Source organism: Bombina bombina, chromosome 7 (genome assembly GCF_027579735.1).
Source record: "Bombina bombina isolate aBomBom1 chromosome 7, aBomBom1.pri, whole genome shotgun sequence".
Lineage (NCBI taxonomy): Eukaryota > Metazoa > Chordata > Amphibia > Anura > Bombinatoridae > Bombina > Bombina bombina.
In genome coordinates this window covers 636,032,957-636,040,930 of record NC_069505.1, presented here as the reverse complement: position 1 = coordinate 636,040,930, position 7,974 = coordinate 636,032,957, and positions in this window count along the sequence as shown.

The following is a 7,974-nucleotide window of genomic DNA, read 5'->3' as shown; positions in this document are numbered from 1 at the left end:
CTAACTTGTTTTAAGAGATACCAACACATACATAAATGATATAATAATGAAATGTATTTACAAGTAACAGTATGCAAGTGCAAGAATTAAAAAAAAGTGTAATACCACCAATAGCTACTTACTATTTTAATGGGATGTATGAGGTTTATAGGATGAACACAATTTCTGAATATTTGGTGGAATATTAGATAAAGACACTCGCATTTCATTATCAAGCATTTTTAAGCTTCCACTTCCTATTCATATATCAAGAGCAGGAGCAGCAATGCACTACTGGGAGCTAGCTGCAGAAAAAAAAAAACACTGACTTCAGCTTAGCGTTTAAGCTGCCGCCCTCAGAGCTCTGTGAGTTGCACTGACTACTGCTTGCACTGCAAACTCACTGCTGTCCCACTCACTGACTACACATGCAGTCACGAGCCGATTGAGGAGACTACATGTGCAGTCATAGCCAATGTGCCGCCAATGGGAATAGTTTCAGTTTCCACTGAGCTGCACCAATAGGTTAAGATGATCTGTGACCCACTAGGTATCAATCACGAGTCAACCACGTGATATGCGTAGCAAGCAGGAGGAAAGTCGGAAACCAAAAGAAAAGTAAAAATAATTTTAAATTAAAAAAAATTTGTGCTGAAGCAGGGACACACCTACACACTGCTGCCGACACACTAATGTGTCACGACACACAGTTTGGAAAGCACTGGCTTAAGGAGTGACCCATTCCTCTCCAGGTCGCTCCTAGAGGCCCATATTACGGTCATCCCCAAACCGGGGAAACCTGCCACCAAGCCGGAAAACTTTCGCCCCATTACCCTAATAAATAACGATATGAAATTACTAGCTAAGATTCTCGCCAACAGACTGAACAGGTTCTTGCCTGGGCTTATTGATAAGGATCAGGTGGGGTTTGTGCCTGGGAGGGAGGCCCGGGATAATACCACCAAAATTCTTCAGTTAATCAACCACGCAAGAGTTTCTCACACCCCTATGGTCCTTTTCTCGACCGACGCGAGAGAAGGCCTTTGACAGGGTCCGGTGGTCTTTTCTGCGTCGGGCAATGATCGAGATGGGAATCCCAGAACCCTTCCTGAATATGACTATGTCTCTCTACTCCTCTCCGAATGCTAGAATAATAATTAATGGTACTCTATCCGACCACTTTAATATTAGTAACGGTACCAGACAGGGGTGCCCTTTGTCCCCACTACTTTTTGCCATCTTTATGGAGGTACTGGCACAAAAAGTTCGAGACAACATGAAGATCAGGGGGATTAGGGTAGGAGATAGGATACACAAACAAGCTCTTTACGCAGATGATGCCCTGTTTTCACTTAAAGAGGCTGAAACCTCAATCCCGGAACTACTTTCTGAATTAGACCGCTTTGGCTTGGCCTCCAACTTTAAATTAAACATCACCAAATCTGAGCTTTTGAACATAAATACCCCTCCTGAGACAATACAGTTCTTAAGAAACACTTATGCCATTCCCATAGCACAAAAAAAACTGAAGTACTTAGGGATATTCTTAACCCCCTCCTCACAGGACCTATTTAAATATAATTATAATGTATTAAAAAGTGACATAATTCGAGATCTTTTGGTCTGGAGGAACAAACCTATATCTTGGCTTGGTAGAATAGGAGTCCTGAAGATGAATGTCCTTCCGAGGATTTTATACCTGTTGCAAACATTGCCTATGCATCTTCCTTTAGGGTCCCTAAAGCAGTTACAGGGGGCCTTCGAACAGTTCATTTGGGCAGGGGCTAAACCCAGAATACCCAAAAAGACTATTGGCTAGATTTAGAGTTTTGTCGGTAACGACCCGCGTATCTAACGCTGGCTTTTTTTCCCCCGCACCTTTTAAATACCGCTGGTATTTAGAGTTCACAGAAGGGCTGCGTTAGGCTCCAAAAAGGGAGCGTATAGCATATTTACCGCCACTGCAACTCTCAATACCAGCGGTGCTTACGGACGCGGCCAGCTTCAAAAACGTGCTCGTGCACGATTCCCCCATAGAAAACAATGGGGCATTTTGAGCTGAAAAAAAACCTAACACCTGCAAAAAAGCAGCGTTCAGCTCCTAACGCAGCCCCATTGTTTCCTATGGGGAAACAGTTTCTAAGTCTGCACCTAACACTCTAACATGAACCCTGAGTCTAAACACCCCTAACCTTACACTTATTAACCCCTAATCTGCCGCCCCTGCTATCGCTGACACCTGCATATTTTTTTTAACCCCTAATCTGCCGCTCCGTACACCTCCGCAACCTAGATTATCCCTATGTACCCCTAATCTGCTGCCCCTAACACAGCCGACCCCTATATTATATTTATTAACCCCTAATCTGCCGCCCCCAACGTCGCCTCCACCTACCTACATTTATTAACCCCTAATCTGCCGACCGGACCTCACCGCTACTATAATAAATGTATTAACCCCTAATCCGCCTCACTACCACCTCAATAACCCTATAATAAATAGTATTAACCCCTAATCTGCCCTCCCTAACATCGCCGACACTTAACTTCAAGTATTAACCCCTAATATGCCGACCTGACCTCACCGCTACTCTAATAAATTTATTAACCCCTAAAGCTAAGTCTAACCTTAACCCTAACACCCCCCTAAATTAAATATAATTTAAATCTAACGAAATAAATTAACTCTTATTAAATAAATTATTCCTTTTTAAAGCTAAATACTTACCTGTAAAATAAACCCTTATATAGCTACAATATAAATAATAATTATATTGTAGCTATTTTAGGATTAATATTTATTTTACAGGCAACTTTGTATTTATTTTAACCAGGTACAATAGCTATTAAATAGTTATTTACTATTTAATAGATACCTAGTTAAAATAATTACAAAATTACCTGTAAAATAAATCCTAACCTAAGTTACAATTAAACCTAACACTACACTATCAATAAATTAATTAAAATACCTACAATTATCTACAATTAAACCTAACACTACACTATCAATAAATTAATTAAAATACCTACAAATAAATACAATTAAATAAACTAACTAAAGTACAAAAAATAAAAAAGAACTAAGTTACAAAAAATAAAAAAATATTTACAAACATTAGAAAAATATTACAACAATTTTAAACTAATTACACCTACTCTAAGCCCCCTAATAAAATAACAAAGCCCCCCAAAATAAAAAAATGCCCTACCCTATTCTAAATTAAAAAAGTTCAAAGCTCTTTTACCTTACCAGCCCTTAAAAGGGCCTTTTGCAGGGCATGCCCCAAAGAAAACTGCTCTTTTGCCTGTAAAAGAAGAATACAACCCCCCCAACATTAAAACCCACCACCCACATACCCCTAATCTAACCCAAACCCCCCTTAAAAAAAACTAACACTACCCCCCTGAAGATCATCCTACCTTGAGTCGTCTTCACTCAGCCGAGCCACCGATGGAACTGAAGAGGAGATCCGGAGCGGCAGAAGTGATCCTCCAAGGGGCGCTGAAGAAGTCTTCCATCCGATGAAGTGATCCTCCAAGCGGCGCTGAAGAAGTCTTCCATCCGGGCAATGTCATCTTCCAAGCGGGGTCTTCAATCTTCATCCTTCAGGATCCATCTTGCAGACCTCCGACGCGGAACATCCTGCTGGCCCGACGGACTACCGACAAATGAAGGCTCCTTTAAGGGACGTCATCCAAGATGGCGTCCCTCGAATTCCGATTGGCTGATAGGATTCTATCAGCCAATCGGAATTAAGGTAGGACAATTCTGATTGGCTGATGGAATCAGCCAATCAGATTCAAGTTCAATCCGATTGGCTGATCCAATCAGCCAATCAGATTGAGCTCGCATTCTATTGGCTGTTCCGATCAGCCAATAGAATGCGAGCTCAATCTGATTGGCTGATCCAATCAGCCAATCGGATTGAACTTGAATCTTATTGGCTGATTCAATCAGCCAATCAGAATTTTCCTACCTTAATTCCGATTGGCTGATAGAATCCTATCAGCCAATCGGAATTCGAGGGACGCCATCTTGGCTGACGTCCCTTAAAGGAGCCTTCATTCGTCGGTAGTCCGTCGGGCCAGCAGGATGTTCCGCGTCGGAGGTCTGCAAGATGGATCCTGAAGAAAGAAGATTGAAGACCCTGCTTGGAAGATGACATCGCCCGGATGGAAGACTTCTTCAGCGCCGCTTGGAGGATCACTTCATCGGATGGAAGACTTCTTCAGCGCCCCTTGGAGGATCACTTCTGCCGCTCCGGATCTCCTCTTCAGTTCCATCGGTGGCTCAGCTGAGTGAAGACGACTCAAGGTAGGATGATCTTCAGGGGGGTAGTGTTAGTTTTTTTTAAGGGGGGTTTGGGTTAGATTAGGGGTATGTGGGTGGTGGGTTTTAATGTTGGGGGGGTTGTATTTTTCTTTTAAAGGCAAAAGAGCAGTTTTCTTTGGGGCATGCCCCGCAAAAGGCCCTTTTAAGGGCTGGTAAGGTAAAAGAGCTTTGAACTTTTTTAATTTAGAATAGGGTAGGGCATTTTTTTATTTTGGGGGGCTTTGTTATTTTATTAGGGGGCTTAGGTGTAATTAGTTTAAAATTGTTGTAATATTTTTCTAATGTTTGTAAATATTTTTTTCTTTTTTGTAACTTAGTTCTTTTTTATTTTTTGTACTTTAGTTAGTTTATTTAATTGTATTTATTTGTAGGTATTGTATTTAATTAATTTATTGATAGTGTAGTGTTAGGTTTAATTGTAGATAATTGTAGGTATTTTATTTAATTAATTTATTGATAGTGTAGTGTTAGGTTTAATTGTAACTTAGGTTAGGATTTATTTTACAGGTAATTTTGTAATTATTTTAACTAGGTAGCTATTAAATAGTTCTTAACTATTTAATAGCTATTGTACCTGGTTAAAATAATTACAAAGTTGCCTGTAAAATAAATATTAATCCTAAAATAGCTACAATATAATTATTATTTATATTGTAGCTATATTAGGGTTTATTTTACAGGTAAGTATTTATCTTTAAATAGGATTAATTTATTTAATAAGAGTTAATTTATTTCGTTAGATTAAAATTATATTTAATTTAGGGGGGTGTTAGAGTTAAGGTTAGACTTAGCTTTAGGGGTTAATAAATTTATTAGAGTTGCGGTGAGGTCCGGTCGGCAGATTAGGGGTTAATACTTGAAGTTAGGTGTCGGCGATGTTAGGGAGGGCAGATTAGGGGTTAATACTATTTATTATAGGGTTATTGAGGTGGGAGTGAGGCGGATTAGGGGTTAATACATTTATTATGGTAGCGGTGAGGTCCGGTCGGCAGATTAGGGGTTAATAATTGTAGGTAGGTGGAGGCGACGTTGGGGGGGCAGATTAGGGGTTAATAAATATAATATAGGGGTCGGCGGTGTTAGGGGCAGCAGATTAGGGGTTCATAGGGATAACGTAGGTGGCGGCGGTGTGCGGTCGGCAGATTAGGGGTTAAAAAATTTAATAGAGTGGCGGCGATGTGGGGGGATCTCGGTTTAAGGGTACATAGGTAGTTCATGGGTGTTAGTGTACTTTAGAGCACAGTAGTTAAGAGCTTTATGAACCGGCGTTAGCCCAGAAAGCTCTTAACTCCTGACTTTTTTCTGCGGCTGGAGTTTTGTCGTTAGATTTCTAACGCTCACTTCAGCCAAGACTCTAAATACCGGCGTTAGAAAGATCCCATTGAAAAGATAGGATACGCAAATTGCGTATGGGGATCTGCGGTATGGAAAAGTCGTGGCTGCAAAGTGAGCGTTAGACCCTTACCTACAAGACTCTAAATACCAGCGGTAGCCCAAAACCAGCGTTAGGAGCCTCTAACGCTGGTTTTGACGGCTAACGCCAAACTCTAAATCTAGCCGTAAGTATCTCCCTAGGGAGAGTGGAGGGTTGGGAGTCCCAAACCTGTTGGCATACAAACAAGCTATAACATTACAACACGTAGCTGAATGGTCCCATAATACTAATGACAAAGCATGGATACGAATCGATAGGCAAATTTTTAACTTGAATAATGTTGCAACACTGGCATGGACCAAGCCTCAAAAACGACCTAAGATTTTACAGTTATATCACATCTCCGCGGGTATTTTAGAAGACTGGGACAAAATCCTGACCTCAACTACTCATATCTCCACTATACCCGCACCGCTCTTACCACTCATTGAACGCACAGACCTACCCTACCATCGCTTAGGGTCGCAGATAGCACAAACATATAGTCTCAAAACAGGCTCTATTCAGTTTGCTACGGAGAACGGTTTGTTCAAAACGCAAGCTGCTCTAGCAGAGGTCCACGGGGAGATCTTCTCCTCGTGGCTCCACTACCATCAATTACGACACTTCATCTCTCATCACAAACAAAAAAAGAGCTAGGAAGAGCCACTACAGCTTTCGAAAAGATATGCATTCAAACAACACCCCTAGCTCACCTCATTTCCAAACTTTATAAAATACTGAATTGCCCTGATACGTCGACACTCCCGTCATACACAAATTCATGGAGTAGGGAGCTCAATCAGGACCTTGACGCAGAGACTTGGCTCACGGCCTTTCGGTTAATTAAAAAATCATCTGTTTCGGCAGGAGTTCAGGAAATTCACTTGAAGCTCTCCTGCCGATGGTACTTGACCCACTCCCGACTCCACAAGATATTCCCCTCACTCAATAAAACGTGTTGGAGAGGATGTGGAGAGGAAGGAACGCTCTTCCACATATGGTGGTCGTGTCCCAAACTGGATCAGTTCTGGAGGGACACATTTTCAGCAATTTCTGATATAGTGTCGACCCAGATCCTTCCCAACCCGAATGTTATCTTGTTCCTTTCCCTGCCTAAACTGGCAGGGGTGGGTAAACAACCTCTATTACTGATTATGATAACAGCTGCCAAAAAACTCATCCCTAAATATTGGAAATCCCAAACAATCCCGTCCACAGATGAATGGAGATCTATGATCACTGACCTGATATCCCTAGAGAGATACCATTAAATAAAAACACATAAGTTGGAAACGCACGAATTCATGAAGGCAATATGGAACAAAACCATTTGAGCTTTTTAACACAAAATCCTGTCCCCCTCGGATTTTCGCTGGTTCACTCATACCCCCCTACCCTTCCCCTCCCCTCCCCTTTTTTTTTTTCTCTTCTCCCCTTTTCTTTCCCTTCTTCTCTTCACCTGCCTTAATCTTTTCTTCTTCTTTTCGATTCCTACATTGACCCTCTCCTTTCCATTCTATTTGGGAGGGTCAATGATACGAATACACAAAAAATTCAAAAATATATAAAAGATTCACTAAAAACTGTAACGCCATTAAGGGTTCAGACACCTATACTACACTTTTTGTCTTAAACCTGATAAGTTCCCTTAACTTCCCCTCTATGATTGTTGAGGACAATGTTTTTCCTCTATTGTTAACAAAAGTTGAAATTATCCGCACAAATTGTTTATAACGATATTGATCCATGATTCTTACCATGCCATTTGTGTTATGTTTACCATTGTTGTCACTTCGAATCTTTTAATAAAAATTCATTTAAAAAAAAAAATTGGCCTGTTTACCCTTGTTCCAAGTCTGGTTAGGTCTCCAGACTGACTTAGATTGAGCAAAATTCCCCTCTTTCTTTGCAGCAGGGGAAGAGGTAGAGGGACCACCTTTGAAGTTTTGAAAGGAATGAAAATTATTTTGTTTGGTCCTCATCTTATTCGTCTTATCCTGAAGAAGGGCATGGCCTTTCCCTCCAGTGATGTCTGAAATGATCTCTTTCAGTTCAGGCCCGAATAGGGTCTTACCCTTGAAAGGGATGGCTAAAAGCTTAGATTTTGATGACACATCAGCAGACCAGGATTTAAGCCATAACGATCTACGCGCTAAAATGGCAAAACCTGAATTATTTGCCGCTAATTTAGCCAGTTGAAAAGCGGCATCTGTAATGAAAGAATTAGCTAGCTTGAGAGCCC